This window comes from Hypomesus transpacificus, chromosome 7 (assembly GCF_021917145.1).
Source record: "Hypomesus transpacificus isolate Combined female chromosome 7, fHypTra1, whole genome shotgun sequence".
Lineage (NCBI taxonomy): Eukaryota > Metazoa > Chordata > Actinopteri > Osmeriformes > Osmeridae > Hypomesus > Hypomesus transpacificus.
Window position 1 is genome coordinate 3,734,782 of NC_061066.1, and position 26,591 is coordinate 3,761,372.

Sequence of the window (26,591 nt, forward strand, 5' to 3'; positions counted from 1 at the left end):
CATTAACATAGTGCCTTTCTAGATTCTCAAAGTGCTATTTTTGTGGTAGGGGCATCACCCCATCTTCTGCAATGTACTTTGTTCCAAGCACAGCACTCTACTGCTTACCCCAGTCTGCAGACAGTGCTCTGGCCCTTGTCCGATGCTTCTCATCATTTATGATGCAACAATGTCCCTGTACTGTATAGAAGTCTTTTGGACTTCTCGTCTGAGAAAAAGTCACATTGCCCGGTTACATAACTTATGACATCACGGTGCCTTTTTCCCTGATATCTGATGTCACCATTCATGGTTCTGACAAACTGCTGCCAAAATCAATGGTCCGTTTCACATGACCCCAGCCAACTGTGACCTTTACTTCCTTATCAGTTTTAATACTGTTGGTCACAGTCATCCAGTGTAGCGAGGGGGAAGACCTTGAAGGTTTTACGTACAGACTATATTTAGGCATTTGGCTGTTTGTTTGAACCCTCCTGTGACCGTGACTTCAGGACAAAATCCCAACACACCAAAGCAAAGCTGACAGGCCAGATCTGGGGTCTGCTGCAGTTCCATCTCCAGCAGGGGCATCTCTATTTGTTCACCTGTGAGATCCAGACAGACAGGCGAGGGGAGTGATGCATCAGAGAGGGAGACCGTAGCTCACCTGTCACCGGGATGGAAACGTTTGTCGCTCACCGGGCGTGTATGTGTGCTCAGGCCTGTTTGAGACTGTCTTCTTGAATTTATCTTTAGCCCATACCCACGATAGGCCTTTAAAAATAACAAACTATTTGGGAAATGGAATTCATGTGAAATTCATAATTCAAGGATTCTACTGAATGACACATGGTACATATGGCACACATGGCACATACCCTTGTCAGTCCTTTGGGTGGGAGCTGATTCAATATGACCCCATTCTGAAAGACGGCCCCAGTTGTCATCAACAGTTATTAACCTCTTTTTGAATATGTTTCATTAGTCTTGTTTACTATAGTTCCTAAGAAGGAACACGAACAAAAACAATATCATAGAGCGATAACTACTTATTTATTTTGCCAAACCATCTCAAATGAATCCTATTGTGCTGGTTAATTAGCAGGGTAAGCACATTTTCCATTGGATAAGCCAGAGAGAATCTGTGTGCTGCAGCTTTCTGCCTGTTAATCAAATGCAATGATATTCAAGCTTTAGGCGAAACTCAATTAAAACTGAGGCAACCTACTCATCATGAATTACAAACTTTAGATTGCTGTTGATAGCATGGTTTCAGCTTGCTACTGGCAATGAATCAATCATGTCCCCCCCTACGATGTGTGTGTGCTTGAAAATGTATGGACATGTGCATGTGTGTTTATGTTTGTGTGTTTGTATGTATGTGTGTGTGAGAGAGTGTGTGTGTGTGAAAGAGAGTGTGTGTGGGCATGCATGCATGTCACCAAGGAGCTTTTTGTAAGTGTGTGAGTGTGTTATGTAACGGTGTTTGTGCTGTTGCACGGTGCACTGTGTGTGTGTTCCTCCCTTTAAAATGTGGATTTGCAACCCACTGAATGCAAGGAGTTAGTTGAATGTGACCTATTGACAACATTTAACGGCAGCGATGCGGACGACATTCAAAAAGTCAATAAATGTTTGTATATCAATACACCAGTGTCTGTCAAGATGATCTCGCTCAGTAATAGCTTAGTGAAAAGTCACAATATTAGATATTTTGTTGAGCCAAAAACTAGGCTACAATGCCAGTATGTTCCAAGACGGAGCAAAGAAAACCTTCACATCAATATGAACTAATAGCTACTTGAAAATCGCAGGAATTATTGAGTGACTGTACACGAACACAGACACACATACAGCAACTTTCCCCCTAAGAACAACCTCTTGTTCTCATACAAATGAGATCCTAAGCTCTCACTGTTTCCTAAATGTCACTGCATGGATAGGTTGAAACACCAGCAGTGATGTCATTGATTTCACATTTGAGAATGTCAGCTCCAACTCCATTGGGCAGCATATTTATTTCTGAGAACCTCAGCCAACAATAGTGGGCTACCAAGACAGGGATTTGGGTTTGAATGTACACAGATTGTAATCACTGTGACATTTTGAGACCTAAGTCGTTCTCTGGAAAGGTGATCGCTGTTGAAATAACTACTGAATCTGTGTTTATCATATTTACTGATATCAGCGCATGACTGTCTCTCTTGAAGCAACTGGTCAACCAGTGGGCTGCTAGTTGGTAGAAACAGATACAAATCTAAACAATAGGCCTGTTTCACAAATCCCTGACTGGCAGTTTGACTACAGGAAAAATAAATCCAGTCTGTCTCTGTGGCTGAACAATTTTTGATATAGTAAAATATATTTAGACTCATCATGATGTATGATAGATATTCTTATGGCATAGAATATGCCAGCATAAAACAAACTTCAGCACAAATTTCACAGGCTATTTCACATGCAGGAAATGGTGTGTTGAAGCAAATGAAATGTGATATGGCGTCCAATGTAGGGATGTGATTAACAACTGCTTATTTCATGTTTTTGCGATGCCCGGAAGAAGAACTACTTCCAACAGTCATTTGGAAAATCATGTTCCCCAGAGAAATCTTCACTAGCCTCATCAATTTAGAGCCAGCCCATATTGGTCATTTCACTTTCTTGTAAATGAATCGTATTCTGTAGATTAAAAAATAGATAGTGTATTTCTTTTAATACGCCCATTTTGTAGAACATAGGCAAATGCTCATACCATCAAGGAACTGTTAACATAATGTCAACTGCAGCTCTGCTGTTAGTTAAGTCTAATTTACCAGTTGTTGTTAGTTTAGTGAGTAGACATTGAACATTTATAGGTCATCAACAGATTGACAATCCAAATAAGACAGTAAAATCTCACACCACAATTTACATTTGAGGTGTCTGGAATGGAACAAACAAATCCAGTTTGTTTGTTCATACATGTTTTACATTAGCATTTATTCCTTCAGCAGGCGCTTGTACATAAACTAGCAGTAGCCTCCAGTCCAAACCTCAGGGGTTAACAACCATGGCACTACTCCATTAGCCTTCTAGCAGTCGAGTGTGGAGCGCACTCCTCCAAAGTGCCTTTAATTAACTGCTACATATTCACTTTCCAGTGACACTGATGGATGGACTGAGGGAGGACTTGATGAGAAAGGGATCCCGGTTTTCTGGTAAATGTTTTGAAATCCTCAACAAAATGGGAATCCCATTTCTTCATCCAAGTTTCCCGGTGGTATGTGCATCAGCAATATGTGAATTGGACACCTCCATCTTGCGGTGTTATTTTAATTGAAACATATGGCAGCGTGTTCCTGCATTTTTGCGTCAGGTCAGCGTTTGCAGAAACAAAGACTGGTGACCGGAACACAGTAGGTAGCCCTTGAGAGTGAAGTGTCTGAATAGTCTGCCTGTTTGACACAGTATTTTGGCCTTGATTCTTGGGAAATCTAAGTTCAGACACACTTTTTCTACAGCAGTGGTTGTCAGAGAATAATAGAAACTTGGAATCTGCTAACGTTTGAGCTGTTTTGTTATATGAAATATCATGTTTATAAAGTAACAATGAACTGTATTTGTAGACAAAAAAATGTATAAAAACATTTAAGATGTGTCAAGTGGTTCCACGATGCTGTGCGAAGCGATTTAAAAGGCACTTGGCTTCAGTACAAAGTAGCTGAAAAAGCTTTTTGGTTTTCTTCAGAAAAGGAAGGAAGACAGATAGTTGCTCCTTCTGTTTTGCTGTTGTTGAAGTCGTAGTGTTGATGGATGGAGATAATGTGCGGGTCCAAGGCAACCGGCTGATTTTTCAGCATGGAAGTGACAGTGGAATAATGTGAGAGCCATCAGAGTAATGAGGTGACACTGAGGACCGGCCCCCCCTCATCTGTCTCTATTTGTCTGCATCCTCTCCAGACTCAGGCCACCGCCTTTCATTTCGCCTGCCTAAACACGACCTCAGCCAAAAACAAGGGTGAACTCCAACTGTGTAGAGTAATATACAGTACGTTTGTAAAAAAATGATCTTTGTCCTAGTTTGACATTCATATGCATATTCATCAGGACTTAAAGCGTATCAAGAATAATCTTTGACGTCAAGTTGTTGAGTTTAGGATGTCATCTACTAACATGCATGGCCTGGAGACTTCACCTATTTACAAGCAGCTCAGTAAACTGTACAGTGATGTCCCAGTGGTGGAAGTTCTCTCTCCCTTTCCCCTCTGTCTCCCCCCCTCTCCCTCTCAGTTCTTTTATCAGGAGGGGGTGGGAGGAGGGCTGGAGGAGTCGGGACGGCAGTGCAGAGAGAGCAGGAGCAGCCTTGAAAGACAATAAATCACTCAGGAGAGGCAACGCCTGAGGGGCAGTCCCAGCAAACGGAGCGTTCTGTGTACGGAATGGAGGATGAGGGGGGAGGGATTTGGCGTAGTGTGGCAAACATACAGTGAAAGTGAAAGTGGTAGATAGACGGAGCATGATCCAGCATGTTTTTGGGGGACAGAATCCCGAAGAAAGTTGCTGATGCAGGTACTGTAAATGTTATTATATTTTGAATGTGGGAGCATTGCCTACATTCATGTGACCAGATGTAGCACACCCATATTCCTCAGATTACTGTTTGGAATGAATACTATAAAAAATGTATTTTGCATAATAAAATGTTATGTATGTGGTTTCTATCACTGTCAGGGAGTTGGATTCATGCCCACTTACATCCATGATAGACATTTAGAACTCCTACAGTGAATAATTCAGGAGGATCGTGTGACATGCAAAAAGACACGTGAAACATTCACCAACAAGGACGCATCCACGAGCAGACACATGACCGAGCTGGCCCTTTCATATTTCCATTTTCGTTTTTCCCTGCGACCACCCACGTGCCTCGAGATTGGAGCTGATGTATAATGCATGTGCACACACGAAAGCAATCACCTTCAGCCCCCGGAAACAGACACACGGGCGAAAAGCACACATATGTTTCCCCAACAATCCGTTTAGCTTCACAGACTCATGCGGGAGCAGCAATCATAGCATGACAAACATAGAGCACATCAGTGCATGTCGGAAACGAAAAAGGACACTGAGGGGAGTTGCATCTGCCTCAAGCCCAGCTGTCAGTAATGACAACCAACATCACAGACAGTGCACGTCGAGAAACATCCTTTGTGCTGTACGCACACCTCCGAGAGCCATGGAGCCTCCATCTTTTGGAAGGTTGTATGCGACTGGAGACACAGCCTTTCAGTCCTATTCCCACCTCTGACAGTCGGCCCCTCTCAAATGCCATGCATTAGAAATGCAAACCCTTCTCATCGCCTTCCATAATAGCTGCACACAGTGCCCGGGGTGGGATTTAGAGGGGGTTAACGCTCTGATTTGATTTAACTGACAGATTTGCCAAGTCTTCCATGATCCAAGCGCAGCAAGGCTATCTTCCCATACTGTAGCTCACCGAGCACAGCGTCGAAAGGGTTAAGTCGTTCTCCTTGGGATGAAAGTGCTGTGATGTACCTCCCGAATCCTGTCTATCTGTTCGTACTTGCAAGCTTATGGGACTACGGGACTTTATTGTTGCAAGGAGAATCATCTGGGTCTAGATACCATCGTTGGGCTTTACTTGTTCACAGGGGTGGAATTAAAGACCCCCCCCCCACACAGACACACACACACACACACCGCTCTCTCTCTCCCCTCTCCCTCCACACCTATTCCCCACTCCTCCTTGCAGTTGTGTGGCTGGCATATTAGATGATGGGGGTTCAGTTTCCCAGAGCTTTGGAGGAGGCGCTGTGTGAAACGACTGTGTTCCTCCAGCCTGGGTGCTGACTCGGATGATGAAGTAGGAAGTCTGTTGCAGCTTGCTGTGCAACTGGGTGAAACACAGGGTTCGCATTGGGATAAACACATGCAGTTGTCGACCGTATTGTGTGCATAAAGTCCAATAGGAGCTCGTCGGTTAGGTGTATACCATATGGCTTTTTTTCTCAGAGGTTATGCATCAAGGTTTAGGATCCGGATTACAGCATTGAGGTTTTCATGATACCATGTCTCATAGCATACAATTCACCAATACTCTCCTTTTTAGAAATATACATCTCAGTCATTTTCACTGTGAATTGCCTATTAGCTACATTGCAAAGTACATTAGGGCCTTAGCCTGACGAGCCGAGATAAAGCGAAAGACAGTCATGGAGGTCGGAAGCCAATGAGACGGAGATGGGTTGAAGGCAGCGATTTAAAACACTTCCGCAGTTTACGGCTGACGCGTTCATTTAGCCGCGTCTGCTTTAGCGCGTCTCGCCTCTCGTTGAGCCGGTGGGGGTTGACATTTCAAAATGGTGCACACATTACCTCTCCTTCCTCTTTCATCCCGAGGTTCAAGATGGTCCTGGAAACATGCTGGACATGTTTCTAATTTAAACGCTCTGAAATTGGCCCTGGGGTTAGCTGTTAGTGAGGACGGTTACATATAACCTGTACTCCTGGACACAACTGTTTTAAAGCAAATTGTCGGACGGCATGCTGCTCGAGACACTGGCTTAGTAAAGCTTCAGTTACCTCCTGTTTTCTGTTGTTGTGAGTAATCGGAATGATCTGAAATCACACTAAAGATGATATATTGTAACGATGGCGCTAGGGGTCTATATTGGAGTGGATGCGTAATGATCGGACGCAGAGAAGAAGACCTTTTTATCCTGTGTCCCATACACCGCTCGACTACAGGTTTTATTACTACACCACCAATCACATGTGAATGCCAACAACAAGTCATTAACTCACATACAATTCACAGTTATGGCAACAACGATAACTTATAGTTACTAATATCCATACATCATCCACTGACAAACCTAATTGACAGAACAACAACACTCAACTCAAACATGCATACAACATTAACCAAACATGAAACAAGTATGTGAATTGCGCCACCCACAATCCTTTGCGCCAACAGCGCGAGTTAACACGTGACCAATCCGTGGATCGCTACATAGCCCCCACCTGAGGGCCATCACCCAACAGGTAGTCTCTTAAGTGTCCTGGCCGTAACCGCCGCCGAGTTGGCCTCCTGGGACTGGTAGAAGGTGCCATAGGGGGGGGGGGTTACATTGTCCAGTGGGAATGGTGCCGCTGGTGTCGTTCTCTGCTCCACCCGTCTCTGGAGCAAGCGGGCGATATGGTGATAGTCTGTCCTGGTGCAGCACCACCACACGCCCCCGACCAGGCATGCGCACCCAATACACCACCTCAGAAACCCGTTCCATAACCTCACTGGGCCCCTGCCAGTGACTGCATAGCTTGGGTGACACCCCCTTCTTACGAGTAGGGCAATACATCCAGACCTTGTCACTGGGCTTGAAGGTCAGCTTCCGACACCGGGTGTCGTAGGCTCTTTTCTGCCGCACCCCAGAGTTAGCCTGGGCCTGACGAGCGTACTCATGGACTACTTGGAGGCGATCTATCAACCTAAGTAAGTTAGTAATCCATCTCCTTTCCTCCAGCAATCTCCGGCTCGGGCGGGGTCCCGAAAACCAAGTCCACCGGTGTCCGTAATTCCCGCCCAAACATGAGGGCAGCTGGTGTGCACTGGCTGGACTCTTGGACGGCCGTCCGGTACGACCACAGGACCAGGGGCAGGTGGCGATCCCAGTCCCGCTGATGTTGGCTGGTCAGGATGGCGAGCTGGGTAGCCAGGGTGCGGTTGAACCGCTCCACCAGCCCATCGCTCTGCGGGTGGAGAGGTGTCGTCCTCGTCTTGGATACTCCCAGCCGTCGGCAGACCTCGCTAAAGACCTGGGACTCGAAGTTCCGCCCCTGGTCACTATGGAGTTCCGCAGGGACCCCGTAGCGGGCAAACATCTCCTCTACCAGCCTTTCCGCAGTTGTGGTGGCACTCTGATCCGGCACCGCGTATGCCTCCGGCCATTTGGTGAAATAATCCATGGCCACAAGGACGTAGCGGTTGCCGGAATCAGTCGCTGGAAAGGGCCCAAGTATGTCCACCGCTACTCGCTCCATCGGAGCCCCCACCAGGTACTGCTGCAATGGGGCATGGGAGCGCTGCGTTGGCCCTTTCTTAGCAGTGCAAAAGTCACAGCAGTGCACATACAGCTCCACGTCCCGTCGACAACCTGGCCAATAGAATCGGCCCCTGAGGCGGCGGAGGGTCTTGGCGATGCCGTAGTGCCCCGCCCCCACCGAGCCATGGACGGTCTGAAGGACCTGTTGGCGGAGTTCACGGGGTACCAGCAGCTGTAGGAGGTCGCTTCCCCGGCCAGGAGCTTTCCACCTCCGGTGCACCAGCCCGTCATGGAGCTCCAAGTTGCCCCACTGTGATTGGTAAGCCTTAACCTCCGGTCCGTGGGCAGACACTTCTGTCCATTCGGGACGCCGCCCCGTCGCCAGCCAGTTGATTACCACCGCCAAGGTTGCATCGGCCTCCTGGCATTGTTGCAGCTGAGCGGAGGTCCATGGAGAACTCCCCTCGCAGTCAGCTGTCTGAATGGCCGCCACCGTCAGTGGTTGGTCCCGCTCCTCTTGACGTTGGCAATACCGACATTCCAAGACTGCACAGGGGCGGCGGGAGAGGGCGTCAGCATTAGCATGCAACCGCCCTGGTCGATGCTGGATCTCGAAGTCATACTCCTGTAGGGCCTCCAGCCAGCGAGCCACCTGGCCCTCCGGGTTCTTAAAGTTCAACAGCCAGGTAAGGGAAGCATGATCGGTGCGCACAAGGAAATGGCTGCCATGCAGGTACGGCCGGAATTGTCACAGTGCCAGGACCACTGCCAGCAGCTCACGCCGGGTCACACAGTAGTTCCTTTCAGCTCGGTTCAGAGTGCGGCTAAAGTAGGCTACTGCGCGCTCCACCCCTCCAACACTCTGGGACAGTACGGCGCCAACTCCCACGTTGCTGGCATCAGTGTCCACGATGAAGGGCAGTTCCGCATCTGGGTAGGCCAAAATGGGAGCCTCGGTAAGGTCAGTTTTTAGCTGGGTGAAGGCTCCGGCACACACGTCGTCCCAGTCAAAGGGCTGTCCCTTGTCAGTCAGTCGATGGAGGGGTTTGGCAATCGTGGCGAAGCCCCGGACGAAACGCCGGTAATAGGACGCCAGGCCCAAGAAGCTCCGCAGTTCGGTGACGTTGGCAGGGGGTGGCCAATTCTGGACTGCGGCCACCTTGGTGGGGTCGGTAGCTACCCCGTGCGCGCTGACCACATGGCCCAAGAACTGCGTTTCTCTTGTCAGCAGGCGACACTTGGCAGGGTTCAACCGCAACCCAGCCTGACGAATGGCTTCAAAGACCTCGTGCAGGTTACCCAGGGCTCGGTCAAAGTCGCTGGCATGCACCAGCAGGTCATCCAGGTATACCACACAACGACTCAGTGGTATTTCAGCCAGTACCCTCTCCATCAGCCGTTCGAACGTTGCTGGTGCATTACAGAGTCCAAACGGCATAACACGAAACTGCCACAGTCTCTGTCCAATGGTAAAGGCAGTCTTTGGTCGTGCGTCAGGGGCCAACTCCACCTGCCAGTAGCCACTACGCAGATCAAGGGAACTGAACCAGCTGGAGCCTGTGATATGGTCGAGGGCGTCATCTATGCGAGGGAGGGGGTAAGAGTCCTTCTTGGTCACCGCGTTGAGACGTCGATAGTCCACGCAGAACCGCCAGCTGTCATTCTTTTTTCGAACGAGGACAGCTGGTGTGGCCCACGGACTGTCAGAGGGCTCAATTACCCCAGCAGCAGCCATCTCCCTAACTTTGTCTTCTGCCACCTGTCGCTTGCCGAGGGCCAGCCAGTGAGGCCGCAGGCGGATGGGTTGGGCGGTACCGGTGTCAATGGAATGCTGAACCAACCCCGTCCGCCTACAGTCCTCATCCTTTGCTGCAAAGATATCTGCATAGTCCTCTAGGAGGTGCCTCAACTGGCCGCACTGCTGTTGGTCAAGGCCATCACTGCTGCGGCGGCAGAGTTCCCTCACCGCCTCAGACGTCTCTGCCGATGTATGGTTGGTAGGCTGACCTGGCATGGAGTCACTGGTGGCAGCTGTTTGGCAGCTGGCTTGCTGGTCTCTGACCTTTGTGTTCTTGTCTTGGCCAGCCTGGAGCGCCACAGTCTCCCCACCAAGGGTGATGGCTGCCCTCAGGACATCAACATAGGCACCCCAACGGGACAACAGGTCCAGGCCGATAATGCACGAGTCCTGAATATTGGCAAGCCAGAACTCGTGCTCCGCCTCCTGGTTCCCAGCCTGGATCCGCAGATGCTTCTTCCCCTTTGTAGCAGCCTTCTCCCCTGTCACCGTCACCAGGTTCGTGTCCGACTTTGCCCATGCGCCGGAGAACGTCCCCATGGTTCCTGGAAGGACGCCAGGACGCACCAGTGAGACGGTAGACCCCGTGTCTACTAGAGCTTGGCAGGGTTGGCCATCAAGCCAGCAGTCCAAATACAGTCCCCTAGTGTGGCCTACACGACCAATCAACAGTTCTTGGCTTAAGGGAGGGGCCAACGATTGGGGTGGCGGGCCCCTCACTGCGCCACCCCCCCGTCGTTTCCCGTCTGCTGTGGTGCTCTGGAGACTGGTGCTGGTGCTGGGCAGTCACGGGCAATGTGACCAGGTTCGTCACAACGATAGCACCGAAGAGTGGATCGAGGTCGACGGTTCCCAGCTGGGGCTGGCCGCCGCTGAAACTGCACCTGACAAACTGGCTCGGCCTCCTCACCCTCACAGTCGATGGCCCGGACGTGTGGAAGGGACAGCCGTGGGGCAGCCTGAGTGCAGAGCACCGCCTCTACCCGTACCGCTTCTTGAAGAGCCCCCTCCAGGGTTCTGGGCATGGTGAGACGCACATGCTGGCGTAGCTGCTCTGGCATAAGCCCCTTGAGGAATGCATGGAGAGCCAGCTCCCCTCTTGCAGCGGCGTCGAACATTGGATAGCCATGGCGGGCGTAGAGCTGGATATCCGCGGCGAAAGCCCCCAAACTCCCTCCCTCCTGGTGGCGACAGCTGGCTAGCCTGTCCCTACTCTGGTCAGGGAATGGTGGCTGCCCGAACCGCCTCTCCAAGGCCCCGGTCAAGGTCTCCAGGTTCCGCTGTTCTCCCGGGGTCAGATCCAGGAGCACCTGCAGCGCATTTCCCTCCAGCGCCAGGGCAAGATGAGTGGCGGCTTCCTCGCTGCTCCAACCACCATGCCACACTGCCAACTGGAACTGGGCAAGATATGGCTCCAGGAGCGTCTCTCCATTGAACTTGGGCACCTTCGCTGGTGTTCTTGGCATGGCAGTGGAACGGGGCAGGATGGCCCCAACATCCACCTGTGGGGACGCCCCAGGTAGGTCAGGTTGGATGTCCACAGCTATGGCTGTGTGTTCTGTGGTTCCACTCCCGGCCTCTAGGGGGCGACAAGGCCGTGGCACACTGGACCCATCAGCGTGGGACGACGTTCTTGCCCTGGAACGCTCCATCTTCAGCCTACGTTTCTCCAGGTGTAGCCGAGTCCTCTTAATGGTCTCTTCAAGATCAGCGATTTCTTCCTCCATCCTGCGTGGTTGCGCCATCCCACTTCTGACACCAATGTAACGATGGCGCTAGGGGTCTATATTGGAGTGGATGCGTAATGATTGGACGCAGAGAAGAAGACCTTTTTATCCTGTGTCCCATACACCGCTCGACTACAGGTTTTATTACTACACCACCAATCACATGTGAATGCCAACAACACGTCATTAACTCACATACAATTCACAGTTATGGCAACAACGATAACTTATAGTTACTAATATCCATACATCATCCACTGACAAACCTAATTGACAGAACAACAACACTCAACTCAAACATGCATACAACATTAACCAAACATGAAACAAGTATGTGAATTGCGCCACCCACAATCCTTTGCGCCAACAGCGCGAGTTAACACGTGACCAATCCGTGGATCGCTACAATATATTACAATAATTCTAAACGTGATGTATACAGTACAGTTTATATAAGGCATAGAATGTGCTGTCGTATGACTGGTAATTTGCTATGGGTGATAATAAGTCATATAAATGTAAATGTAATAAGCACTGGTGGACACTCTGCATTCATGAAAAAATGCAGCTAGATGGCACATCGGTTGGATCATGTCTGAGAATAATTCCCCTATGAGCTCACATGAGTTCTGAGTTCCATGAGCAACGCATGACAACCAGACAAGAAACCAGTCGATAGACAGCGGTTCACTGTATGTTTTCCCTCCAGCACGTTATGATTGAAAATATTGTGATTTGTCTCTAAGTGGAAGGGTGCTCTGAGACTCCTGTTGCGTTTCGGTGTCAAGGTGACTTTGCTCACGCTTCAAATGTAATTTTCAACAGTCTGGATAGTGTCTATTACCATTACTCTGGAGATTTGAATACGTTTACTCCAGACGAATCATATCTTAAAACATGATTACGCTTTTCTTAGATTAGCAGAAATATATCCCTGATATCTAATTTGTTGCCGGGAATAGCTGGCTTGTGTACCTCAGTTGTTATGGGCAGACATTGTGTGCTTCATTTCCAGACCAAACCTTATACGATTCGGTGAATCCCGACGGGATAAAGCCATCCTTTCTTACACGTCACAGGGTTTATTTGCCCAAATACCGGCAGCTGCAGCTTATTTTCCTTTGAGCCAAAATAGAGTATTAGTTTGTATTCCACAGAGGGAGATATCCATCCTTGTTACAGAGAGATAGGAGCTGCAATAGGAAGCTTTATGAGTTTCCTGTCCAAAGAACGGCTGCCATTACTCAAGCCATGCCTGTGCTGATCTCAGCTCTCCAACACTGCTCCAATACTGCAGTCCCCTATGAATGAGAGATGGAAATAAAGGAAAAAAAAACTTGTAGTCCCTTGGCTATCTGCCCTCTGTGTTTGGGCACTGAGAAGTAAAAAGTTATTTGGAGACCCACATGCCAGCTGGAGTGCTCAAAAGGCCTCATTCAACCCATGAAAGAGTTTGTCCTTACATTCCACTCCGAAAGTGAAAGCACAAACTTTATTTTGACCTTACTGCTGAACGAATTTGATTTGCTCTTTGTTGGGCGCCAAGTCATTTTCCTGGAGGTCACATGAAGGACCATTCGACGTAGTTAATGTTTTATGAACATGGTCGATGTTCGGTTAACTAGACAAACCTTCAGGTGATAGGATGGATACAGTACCTCTCGCATTTCTATACAAAACCTTCACTAGATAGGGGATCTAGGACTGCTGATCGATATCGTTGTATCGCTGTTACCACAATGAAAACAGTTCCCCTAATTACATACTTTAGCATGGATCTTACAATCAATTCTGTCCCTGACCCGGGGTTAATACAGACAAGCCCACTGAATTCATTAACTGTATTTCTATCTTCTAATTTGATCAAAAAAGTTTCACGCCAGCCGAGTGCACGCTAATGAAGTGGACATGAGAAGAACCTTTGGCGTTTTGTCGTGGTCTTGGACTCTGAACTCCATTCATTAAAACTCACTTTGTTGAACTTTTCAAAATGGCAGCCACGATTCAGTCTCTTCTTTTTAATCATAATGCTGTGAATGTAAATGAAAGAGGTGTCCGAAAAGTATTTGATCGTATATTTAATTGGAGACATGCAATGAAATTGAGGGTGCAGGTTTACATTATCCCAATATTATACAAGGTAAGACTCGGGGGCTGTTCCTGACAGTGTCTCTCCAGACAGAAAGGCACGTCTTTGCTCTGCTTTACTGGAATCACCATGAGGAGAGCGGGCAGGGAGACAGACTAAATCTGTTAGCCTTCCCTGTCACTTCCCCATTAACTCCACCACCATCACATCTTCTCGAGCCTGAGGATCCTCCATGCCGGATCCCCCAGAGGATTCGGACCAGAACGAGACGTTCTCATCTTCTTGTTATCTGTTTGGGGGTTTTATCTTCACTTTATCCCATGCCTCTTACAATTTCTCATTACCACAAGAAAACCTTTTGCGTTCCCGTTTCGTGTATTTGGGAAGATGTGCAGTCGTGGCAAATTGAAGGCAAAATGGAACACACCGGTTGTGATTAGTCATGTGAAAATGTCTTGTTGATTCGGGGAAATCGAATTTGTGAGTACCAAAACTCTTTTTATCACACGTCCTGAAAATTCAAAGCTAACTGGCCAAACACGGGGATATTGTGAAGATCCGCCAGCGAGATTGCCAAGCTTTGATTACACAGCAAAATTAAACAGGTTACAACAAAGGAGTTCCTTTGAACTGCCATCTGATTCCCCTTTGAAATTCCTGAGATAAGGCTGCTGCAGGTGGTCTGTCCCAGGCTCCAGAACTCTCTAACCATCCCCCTCCCCCCCCGCCCCCCTGTCCTCTTAGAAAGCACTGCAGTATGCCACACAGCATGTCCGTGATGTAACATGGCCTTGACCTGGAGACTTCACCTGCTGCCACTCCAATAATAATACACTCTGTGTTTGGCCTTTAGACCGCCCCCCTGGCGCGTGACATTGAAATCATAACAGTCCAGCACGTAGCAGGCGCCCTGTGCTTGCCATCTGCCCCACATCCGAACACACACAAACACACACACACACACACACACACACACACACACACTACACACACGGACACACAAGCGAACCCACACCCATGTATTCCCACCCTCCCACCGACATATGGACACCCGGACATAAACAAACACACAGAAGTAGGCAGTCTCACACACGCCACACGCCCAAACACAGACACGCACACATGCGTGCACAAACCAGAGTCGAACCCACACACATCCAGAGCCTTCTCCTCAGATAGGAGACTGCCAGATGTGCTCTGTGGCCCCTCACTGTAGTTTGCGGTGGGGATTAGCGGGGTTATTGGAGCTGACAGGAGAAGCTGTGGGCCAGATTGCTCCATCAGGGAAACACAATGTGGTTATCCCCTGGACACTCTCCTCTCAGCGCCTCCACTTCCTGCGCTCTCGGCCTCATCTAATCACCAGAGTACAGAACATTGTGGTCATATTCTAATAGACTTTTCCAATAATAGGTTATCCCTTGGTGCGGGGGTGAATGTTTGCCTATTACTCTCATTACTGGTTCAAGGTACTAAATCACCAATGGTGCCTGTCGGGTATGATTAGGAATGGCGTTTTATGTACTGCAACCTTCGATTCTATGCTCCGGATGCTTCCGGAATGCATGAGTGAATGTTGTCCATGATCCCATTTTGAGTCGACCTCTCGTTAAACCTGACCGTGGGTAAACCTGCCCTTATCACCAGGGTCTGGTTTGGTAATGGTTGAGTAGGTTTATCACAGATTCTAGCTCTCCAGTACGGCATTAGTTCTCATGGGATTGTCAAGGTAGCTTTTCTTGTTGTTGAACGGCCGCTTGTTTGTCGACCGTTGTGTGGCTTGGTTGGCATGAGGCTGGCACTTGAAGTGGTTGTATTCTTCCAGTGAGCAAACAAAGGAAGTAGTGTTCTCATAAAAGTATTACGTAATGATCGGCAAAGGGTGTCCTCATTTAACCCTTACCTTCTCCACTCAGATAAGGTTTCTGCTTCTCGACACTGCAAAGTTCAATCTGTTATTGCCAGTCCTCAAAACCCACTCCATCATGTAAGACAAGTGGTCTGTGTGTCTCCAATACACACCATCCTGCTGCTGCAGGAACAGGTCCTCCTTCACTTCAGCACCGGCCTGTGGACAGCTCCTCAGTCAGCCCTGTTGAACCAAAACTCCAGGCAAATAAATAGAAAATCACCCTCCATTGTAAATTGTTTTACTTAAAAATGACTTCCGAAAACAGGTTCCGTCGCAGGTTACTTGACTACTCTTGTCCATATTGAAAGCCTAAAGTACACTACTGGACTCCTTCAATTATTCATAAGGGATGAATGGTTTCGTCTGTTTCCCGCTGATCTAAAGGCGTATGGTAATGTGCTCAGCACAGGGGCCTTGAGGATGGCGATTGTACTCTCCAGCACTTTCTACCAGGGCTGCGAGTGACCCCCCTCGTGCAGACATTGATTGCTCTCATGTCAGCCCCCCCCCCTCGCCCCCCCCCCCCCCCCCTCCCCCTCTTACTCCCATGTCTTGGCCACTGTGGGGGCCTCTTTTTTAATGATTCCTGTCTATCTCAAATCCCCTCTGACTTTCCCTCTGGGTTACCAGTTCACAGCGCTCTTGGTGGAAGCCATTCCAGGCCAGTCATGATTTAAGCTAGAGAGCACCCAGACGGCCATCTAGGTGGTTGTTAGGGGCTGGAGGAAGGACGCCTCAGGCGGAGGCGGGGTCACCAGATGGTCTTCAGGGTGGCAGACCTCCATTACTGGTCACAGGGTTTCCAATGATTGCTTCCTGGTTGGTAAAAAAAAAAGAAGAGATTTAGAGAGAGAGAGCGGATGAGCTATGGACACGCCGGCTTTCTTCTTTACTGATGTGCAGGTAGCGCGATAACGATGTCTATTTCTGTCAGTGTGCGTTACACTCGGTTTTCGGAGCCGATCGTCAAGGATATGTTGGGTCTGCGGTTTCGATGATCCTGTCAGCCCTCCTGGAAATGAGAGGTTCTCTTCCACAGCCATGTGTTTTTGTCTTTCATGCAAGCACCTGCAGACAAATAAATAAATAACGGATCCAACAACACACACAGGCTTCGGTTAACACTTCCAATGCTGGCAACCAGAAGTTGTGTTTTTTTGTTTCCCACGTCCCAAGTTTGAATGCAAACCTGCACAAACAACACGGTGGCTCGTTTGAAAGAGCACGAAACGGTTTGCGAGTAAAATAAAGGAGTAGGCGGGTGTAACAAAACAAATACCTGCAAGGCATCTCAGGCACAGCGGCAGATGGTTTATTGAGTGAAGAAATGAGTGTTCATTAGCAGGAGGTCGTTATCCGCAAACGAATCAAGCGGATGCATTAAGGGTGGGGGGGGGGGGAGACTCGGCGGCTGGTGTACAGCTGTGTTTGGGATTGTGAGGGGAAGCCGGTCTTTACCCTTCGCCAAGCTCACACACCGGAACGAATGTGTGAGATGCAGGAATGCAACAGAACATTATGGATGCATGCATCACTTCCAGAGCAGTGGTTTTCCCAAAGGGTGGGTGGATGGGGAGGGGGCCGGCGGAGAAGGCATAACGCCATTACATCGCTGGAGGGCATTGATGATCTTATATGCACACAAGCTGCAGGGATGAATTAATAACGCAGCCGTCTCGGTTTATCGTGGGTCAATCAATACAGCAAATGATCCTCATTCGTTTGATGACTGTCCTTACGTAAGTGTATCTGCTGAACAGGGCTATTAGATTTTCAATCACAAGAAAATTGAGATGCCTTTGTGGGTTGGGACGTCCCCCAGAGAGACGGAGCCTTCCCTGCCCTCCCAGCACCAGGGCCCGAACACTGCCTCCTTGGCCAGGTTGTTGGAGGCCACTTTGGGCTCAACGTCGAGCCAGAGAGCCATAGAGCCAGAGAGAGAAAGAGAGAGAGAGAGAACGAGAGAGAGAGAGAGAGAGAGAGAGAGAGAGAGAGAGAGAGAGCGAGAGAAAGAGAGAGAGAAAGAGAGAGAGAGACAGAGACAGAGACAGAAGAAGTAAGTAGCCAACACATATACCCTTGGCTGATAACTTGGTGTTGTATGCCATGCCTCATGTCCAAGCATGTGAGACTGACCTTGCTGAAGGTCAGGGTGACCAGGGACAAGGCTATTGGATGAACTGTTTGTTTTTCTTGTTGATTAAAGTGCACGTCAGTGCTAATTCATTTATTTCTGTCTAGTATCCCGATGCATCTCAGAAGTCTGACTTTTGCGTGTTGAGTCACAGGGTCTATTATGTTACGTGTTTCAGAAAAACATTCTTAAAGGCAGCTCATGTGGAATTTGTGGTTGTTTGTTTCTGGAAGGAAGGATTTCGAAATCCAAAACAGGCTGTATCATCTCTTTTCCGCCCTCCCAAGAGACATGCACAGTGTTAAAGTAGCACATGCTGGAATGGTACCTGTCAAATTGCATGTATTTGTTGGAGAGGAACACTTTGACATCATTGTGACTGCTTCCTTCCTGGTCTTTCTATTGCTGTCAATCACAAATGGACATTCTCGTGTAATTCTTTGTGAAATGGTGACTTACCCTGAAAAGTCAACGTGCTAGGTTGTTCTTCTGGCTGCTGAACAGTAGATACTTGTTACCTTCAAAGAAAATGGAATCCCACCAAATAAAACAGTTTAGCACAAAATACTGGTTAGAAAGTTGAGGTCAGATTTGACCATCCTTTTCACACAGCCATTGAGGCTTATAAAAGTAGTGAATGGCAAGCAGCTAGTCAGTTTTACCTTAGTAAGATGTTTTGGGTCAAATATAGAGCAGTAAACATATGCTGTTTCAGCACAAATGAATGGCTTTATTTGCACCACGGGAAGACTGTGCTATAATCAAACCGATTACGCACAATGAATGCCTCCTAAATGGCCTCAGTTGTCAAAATGAAATGCCTTCAAGACATTTATATCAGCACTGCTGCTTGTAATAGCCTGGCATGTGTAAGCTTGTGACACACTGATTACTCTCTTTCAAGGAGTGTTTCACCTCCATAAAAATGAAAACCCTCTGACATTTGCAAAGCACACCGTACTATTCATGAGTTTGGACAGACAATGTCAAAGAGTTGCTCTTTCTTCAATATTCCTCCATAATCTTAATCTCTAAAGTATTCCACTTCTTTGTCCCTGTGGAAAATAAACCATGTGTGGTTTTGCAGCTTTAAGTGGAGCAGCTGAAGGATGCTTAATCCGGAAGATTAAGCAACTAAAACTGAGCAACTAGAGTCCATTTATATGTCCCTTCCTGCTTTTTTAAAAAATTATTAACGAGGTACATTCTCTCCCAGGCTTTTCATCACCCCTCACATCAGTTCCAGCCTGTTGTCTCCTTCAGAGAACAAAGCCGGGGAACCTGGCTTTCACTCCTGCAGATATTTCCAGTCAGTGTGTTGTTCATCCCTGGTTGGAGCAGAAGAGTCAATCTTTGATTGAGGTTGAGGCACCCGACTATTCACTCTCACAAGCACCCCACTGTCTTCTCTTTGCCCGTGGTTGTTCAAGCTGAACTTTGCCCTATGCGGTTCTTGAACATTGATTTTCTTCAATTTGGCAACGCAGAGATCCGTGTAAGTTTACAGACACAGGAGACAGACGACCTGAAGCCCATAAAGACTGCATGAATTATTTAGCTAACATAGTAACTGCAAATTTCCCATGAGTCTCGTCACACCCAACACCTCCATCACTTGCACGGTCAGAACAGTTCCTGTTAGAGAACAGTTTCCCAGCTTAGAATGTCATCGGATTTACGATACATCCATCTGTAAACTTTCGCTTTCTTCAACACTATACTGTATATGGACAATGTTCAAGGTATTCCTGGCGGCATTCTTGTCACGGCCCATCTCCTTTTCCCATGCCCTTACTTTTGTTCTTCCTCCTCGGGAAAAAAAAAATCATCTTACGCTTAGTTGGTTGAGGGAAGTACTTACATCCTGGGTCACCTGAGGCCTCCCATGTGAAGCCTTCCTGGGGCCTCTGTCTGCCTCCTCTTTGCATCGCTTCCTCGGTAAAGATGTGTGAACAGTTTCCCGGCCTCAGGCCTCCGCTATTGACGTCTCCAGAGGAAAGCTAGCGAGGCGCTAACAGGCACTGAAGGTACACCCTCAAAGCTCAGGTCTTCTCATCCATGGCCTCACCTGAGACGCTTTTCTCCCGTGGCTAACGAGCAGCTTGGGTCGGTCTCTCTCTTCAAAGCGTCGGCCCTGTCACGTCAGCGGTTTTCAGGCCCGATCAACACTGTCCGATGTGTGTTTTTTGTTTGCGTCACCTTAACTTTTGACTCATTCTTTAGCTGCGCTCCCAGTTAGCACAGACGTTAGCTCTTGATCGTTATTCGGGATTGATCAAGTGAACCGGATTTTGAAACCTTCTACGTCTTCAACTGGTTACAAGACATTCACCACGTTGTTGCGACGCGGTGTGCTCGATACACATTGTTATCTGAGGAGCTATATTCTTCAGCTGCTTTTCTCAACAAACCGATTAAACATCTTGCATGTTTCACTTCATTCAGTCCATTTACAATGACGTGTTTTCGAGTGAGGCGACACTTCCTGTGTGGTGGTGAGTGTCTCTGTTTCAGCTCCCAGGATCTATTGCAGTAAACCACTCCAGCGCCTCTCCGCCAGCGCCTCTCCTCCAACGCGCAGCAGCGATGGCCCTGTTTCTAATGTAGGCCAGAGTGTTCCTGTGACGAGCCTCTCCCCGGCAACGACAGGAGCCCTCACCCCCAAAATGGTGCCCCGCCGCACTGCGAGTCGATCTGCTTTGCATAATGGAGGAGAACCACGAAGACAGGCGGTCTCCGTGGTCTATTTCCCCTTCTCTCTTTTCTTTTTTTTCCCGAGCTGGAAAACGCACTCACCCCGTTAAGTGACTCCGCTGGAATCCAAGGCGGCGATGACTGAAGTCGTTTGGCCCGGAGAGCGTGGTCGTTGGGGTTTTTTCTAGCCTCCGCCGCTTGCCCGGGGGACGGGGGACGGTGGCTTGGCCTGATTAAGGGGGGGTCAAGCCTGCTTAGCTGGCTCCATAGACGGGGGAGCCAGGAATGTGACCTGAGATGCTGGGGAGATGCTAGTGAAGTAGAGCCAGTGTGTGAGACATCTGCTCTGCGGGCTCCTGCGGGACCTGATTTGAAAGTCTGATATCCAATGACACTCTTCTGTGGCCCAGACGCCCTTCATGAGAAATGTATGGCCCCGTGGCCCTGCCTTCCTGGCTGTAGAAAGTCATAAATAAACATTGCGATTTTCTTTGAAAGTGCTATAAAAGTTACATTAGAAATGTTAATCGCTCTGGTGACAAGATGGCCTAGGAAGTGTGTTTGCCGGATGCTCTGTGGCATTGAGGAAGAGGGTTAGGGGGTCGATTTTGGAATGTTACTGAAACTTGAGATACTTATTGAAACGACACATCCAACATTTGAAACGTTGAAAACTTTTTTCCTTTTTTCCAAAAGCTAGAAAGAGAGAGCGGTGATTGAATTGATTCTAGAAACCCAGGGAGAGGACAGGAATGGCCGGCGGTCTTCCAGTAGAGATTCTCTAAACCAGAGATTTATTGGACGGAAGAGATGTCTGTCTCCATGGAGACAGGTTACAGTTTTTGTTATGTGGTTTACTGACACAAATCGATTAATTAGCCCCGCATTGTCAGAGATGGTCTGAATGAGTCAGGTAGATGGAGATCGATCAATTTGACATGAATCACCTCAAGAGAAGGCTTACTTTCAACTCACCCAAACAAGGCTGGGTTTTCAGTACATTAAGGATGTTTGGCTGAATCTCTGAAGATTGTACAGCGTGACGACAGCACAAGCTTCATAAAAAAACAGATAGAGGAAGTCCATTGTTTAGACAGTAGTCTTTACATGTCATTTGATGAATGCATACACCTGTTAACTCATCAACATATCACTTCAATAACATCGACTTGAGCAAGTGTGTGACTTATGAATGTCTCAAAACACACAGTTGGTCGCTCCATAACATTTATCATGGCACACTGAGGTGTTGAACGCAGCCCAGCCCCAGCGGTATGCTAATGGAAGCTTGGGTAACATAATGAAAATGGAAGATAACCTTCACTCCACGATCGATATGTTTGTTCTCTGCAACACAGGCAGCCACTTACTCCCACTCTACATCTCTGTAGTCTTGTCAGGGTAATTGTCTACTGTTTTAACCTGTGGCCACTCTTGATTATCATGTAGAGAGTGATACACTCTTTGTTGCTTATTTAGAGAGATAGGTCTGCAAGGGACTGCGGGCCACTCCTTCTTAATCGCTTTCGCTCTCTCCTTCTCTTTTCTGTTTCTGTCTCTCTGTTTCTCTCTCTGTTTCTCTCTCTGTTTCTCTCTCTGTTTTTCTCTCTCTCTCTCTCTCTCTCTCTCTCTCTCTCTCTCTCTCTCTCTCTCTCTCTCTCTCTCTCTCTCTCTCTCTCTCTCCCCTCCCTCCCTCCCTCCCTCCCTCCCTCCCTCCCTCCCTCCTTACTCTCCCACCCCCTCTCTTTCACAGACAGTACTTAATTCTCTTGGATGCCTTGTGTTTATGGTCGAACTCTGATCACATCAGGCGAGCCCCTCCTTCGCAGTAGGTGCTCACTCAGCTAATCACCTTGGCATGGTGAGCTGGGCACATCGTGCCAGGGCCCAAGTGTTTTAATAATTCCAACCCGAGCCAGGCCTGGTCATTCCATTGTGCAAACAAAGCAGACAGAACGAGAGAGAGAGAGAGCGAGAAACAGAGAGACAGAAAGACAGAGAGAGAGAAGGGGAGAGAGAGGCCCAATTCATCCGTCTTTCTTCCCCTTTCTTTTCCCCTCATTAGGACTGCATTTGTCACTTCGAGTTTCATTTTCATACGAGTATGCTTCCATTATGTCCATGTGTCTGCGTTCTCCTTCAGCTTTTTATATTGCCTTCGATTCTCAGTCTGTCACTTCATAATGGAGTGTGCTTTGTCCATCTACTTGCCAAGTGAAGATTCAAATGTGAAAGCAATTCCCAGTGCCTCTCAGAGGATGGCTTGACCCATAAACATAAATCCAGCATAATTGCTTTAGAATCACATGCCACTTGTTATTCTGAGGCCTCCCCCCAATGCCACAGAGACAATTCATTAAACACTGTGTTTTGTTACCGTCCGTTTTTGTCTTTCAAATTCGGAAAGTGTCATTTCCCCCCTCACGCCTCCAAAATAGCTGCTCCTAGCGCGAGTTTCAGAAGCCGGTTCAAGTTTTGAGCCCTCAGCAAACAGACGGTGCCACAGAAGTGAAGGTGACGGATAAGCTTGGGACGCACGTCACACAGGTGCCTTATGAGCCTCCTCGATTGTCAATCCTTTGATAAATAAGCCCCCCATGTCTGAAGGTGTGTCTTGTGTAGGGCTTATTAAGTGCGGGAAAAAAAGCAATATTTCAGCTCTCGGAGCCAGCGTGGAGAGAGCCCAGAGCTCTCGTACAGTGGAGAGGATGTGTCAGGGCTGACAGGCTGCTTATTGCTTCGGGGGGGGGGGGGGGGGATTTGGGGTGGGGGGGGGGTTGTGGTAGATGGGTAGATGGGGGAGATGTTCAAGGAGAGGGGATGTAACCCCTCCCCCCTCTCCCTGGGGTGAGCTGAGGGGGAGGCTTTGAAGAGAGCTGCAGAGGCTAGGGCCTACGGGGTAAGGGCACGTTTCGCAGCGGTTTATCTGCACGCGTGCGCTGGCGTTCGTGTGCCTGCGCGTGTCTCTGGGAGCAGCTCTTACAGTAAGCGCAAAGGGGGGAAACCGCAGGAGTTAGATTGGCGATTCTCATCCCCTCACCAGGAGTGTCTGAACCTCGATACTCACAGAGGTTCCAAGGCAAGAATGCAGAACCCTGTCAGAGTCTAAAACGACGTGTGTCTACCTGATGAGGGGGCTTCTGGAAAAACACTGGCATGACGCCGCTCAGACTTTCCAGGGTTCTCGCACACGAGCTCAAGTAAAGTTTCCCTGCCACAGCTGTTGCCCAAAGGCTCCCTGCTGTTGCGTCGCGCCCAAACAGCTTTTTGCCAGGAGTTTAACGACAGGATTCGAGGAATGGCTCCCCGCCCTTTCAAGACGACAGCGCGGCACATGTAAGATGAAGGATCGTGTTTTATTCATCCGACGGAGGAGGCCGCTGGCCCCGACGAGGAGACACGGCGCGTGGCACACGCTCTCAGTGTGGGCGAAGGACCTGACTGGATCGCGATTGAAATCCGACGAGTCCAAGTGACAAGTGCTTGGTTCTGTCGTTTGGAGAGAGGGTAGAGCTACTCCCCTGTGTCAACAGGTATAGGGCCTTCAACCCAGCTCTCTGAGGGGAGGGGGGGGTGGGGGTGGTGGTGGTAAGAGAGATGCTACGCACAAAGGAAGGCCAATTAACACCTACTCACACAATGGAGCCAAGCAGCAGCTAAGCTAAGCTAAACTAGGCCTGGACACACATTCACCAAAGCTGCCGGGACTGGCTGGAGACAAAAAGCTCTAATATAATACAGCTGGCTTATGTAACGTCGCGGCATGATTCAGAGAGTTTCTCTCCACAATAGGGTATTTACAAAAAGGTGGCTGCTCGCGCATTCATTATGTAAACCTCGTCTGTGTGTGTGACCTTGTCTCTCTGAGTTTTATCTATTCATTTTTGGGTGAGACGGATCGAAAGAAAAATATGCAACGTGAAGTTTCTTCTGTACTCGGAGCAGTGTTGTTGGACAGCATCAGAGGTGATTCATCCTTCCATCTATAAACCAAGCACTACCATGAACAAGGCAGCCACCCCCAGGGGAAAGCCTCCTACACAACGAACACACTGTGTCTCACTCACTCTCTCTCTCTTACACGTACACACACTCATACACACACACACACACACACACACGTGTGGGCCGAAGTGCACTGAGGTGCAGTCTCTTATGTTTTATATGGAACTGCAGCAGTGGCACACTACGCCTCCACAGCCTGACCTTACTTGCTGTTGTTCACACTTCCCTAGTGTGTGTGTAGGTGTGTGTGTGTGTGTGTGTGTGTGTGCGTGCATGTGTGAAATGTGGGTTTATTTTAAGTTTGCGTCAGGTTGCTTGCATTTCCTGCAAAAATGCTAGAGGCTATTTAAGGAAGATGAACCTCAAAACAAATACAGATAGAGTTTCTTGCGTTGATCATTTTTACTATTCTTGACAACGATTTTTTGGGTTCACGGTTTGTCGGGGAATAGGTGGGACTTCAAGGCCACGTTACAAAGGCACAGAATGTATTTACACATTGTTGCCGTGCAGTCAACGTGTTCTCTGAAACATTCTCAACAGTGCTGGGAGGATGCAAGGAGATCAATCCACCCCACATGGTAGCCTCCCAACAGGTATTTTATATTGGGTAATAATCACTCATTGTTTTTGCGTCCACAACCTCTTATTAAATTGAGATGGATATTCAATTTTCTCTCTGTAGCAGATATAACTAGAATTATGGCTTCTGCCAAAACCGAACCGTGCTGTTTACTTTGTGGAATGATTCTGGTATGAAAATGTATTGATAATGCATTAACATTTTGTTGAGTGGGAGATATTAGAGTGAAGCATAGCAGCTGAAAGAAAAAGGGAGGGAATTAATTTGGCATCTGGGGTTGGAATGGCCACAGTGAGTTATTTAGTTTGGAAATAGATACTGGATTCTCTTCTTCAAAAGATTCTTCATCAAGTGGTGAGGCTACAGATTGGCCTAATCTAAAACACACAATCAGCCCAGATGGAAATTAATTAGAATGAATTCTTTTCACCAGTTGTAAGACTTTGGGTGGACTGCTGTTGTGGGACTTGGACCCGGGAACCATCAGATGCCTGATGAGGAAGACAAGAGGATGGAACGGGTGTTCAAGACCGCCGAATGTTACTCACAAAGGATGAATGTAATACACATGAGGGGGCACCAGTCTTGTCAATAAAAAAAGTCTCTTCAAAAAGTGGCCTTTTCCCCCTGTGTAGAGGAAGTGTGTTATAAGTGTGTTAATAAGAATGTAGTAATAAGTCTCTGGTCCTGGGGCTTGTCTGAAGCAGATTACTTCTACAACATGATTTAGTCCAGGAGTGTCCAGGCCTGTTCTAATGACTTTGCGTAGAAGATTGAGCCTCTTCGGCTTTCTCGGAAAAATTAATTATGACTTTGGCTGAAAATCTTACTTGGAGGTCACGGTCACAAAGTAAAAAGCTCCTTTGAAATCAACCAGTGATACAACACATAACAAATTAATGCAAAAGCAATTATTTGACTCAGCAGTTTGTACCAATTTCTTCTGAAATGAGGTTCTTGACACTGCATTCCTGCCACTGGAAATCATTGTTATGTGTGAAAGTACCATTTTCTCCACTTACCAGAAGCTAAAGTTATGGAGATGAGAGCTGAATTGGCGTGACATGTAATCACTCTTTAGATCAATTGTGTTTGCCTACACCTGACTTTCTTAAAAACATTTGATTTAAAAGCTTAATATTTATATGGCAAAACTTTTCTTCCTTTTAATAAAATCATTGTTATGGAATATTCTTTATTTTTTTGCGTGAATGAATATGATGAAGGTGGCCATCCCTTAATTATTCGTCTGGGACTGCATTTGTTGAGCCAATCAAACAAGACTGGATTGCGATTTTATATGAGGGAAAATAATCCAAGGGGAAAGATGCAGCCTAACCAGTTAGTTCTGGGCTCTGTTTGTGATTGGCAGAAGCTTTATTACTAATCTGACTGGGCATTAGTGAGTCTGTCTCCGTTCTGAGAAGGAGGATATTAAACAGATTTCAACAGAGCGGACTGAACGGAAATGGATGAAAAGTAATTGGCTCTAGAAAGAGTCAACACAAGTTGCTTTGTTGAAGTTCCTGCTCGAGAAAATATGAAAGTTCGCCCAAATCGATCATTCATAAAAAACTAAAACACTTTTAACCAATAAACCGTCAATTCGTCTGACGTTACGTGCG

General features: G+C 47.8%; 1 long non-coding RNA gene across 1 annotated transcript; it reads left to right on the forward strand.

Annotated features, from left to right (window-relative positions):
- The first annotated feature begins 4,444 nt into the window (after positions 1-4,444).
- Positions 4,445-26,002, forward strand: LOC124469658. The gene is made up of 3 exons (XR_006956321.1): positions 4,445-4,527; positions 24,927-24,993; positions 25,400-26,002. It is a non-coding gene; the product is annotated as an uncharacterized LOC124469658 (long non-coding RNA).
- The last annotated feature ends 589 nt before the right edge of the window (positions 26,003-26,591 follow it).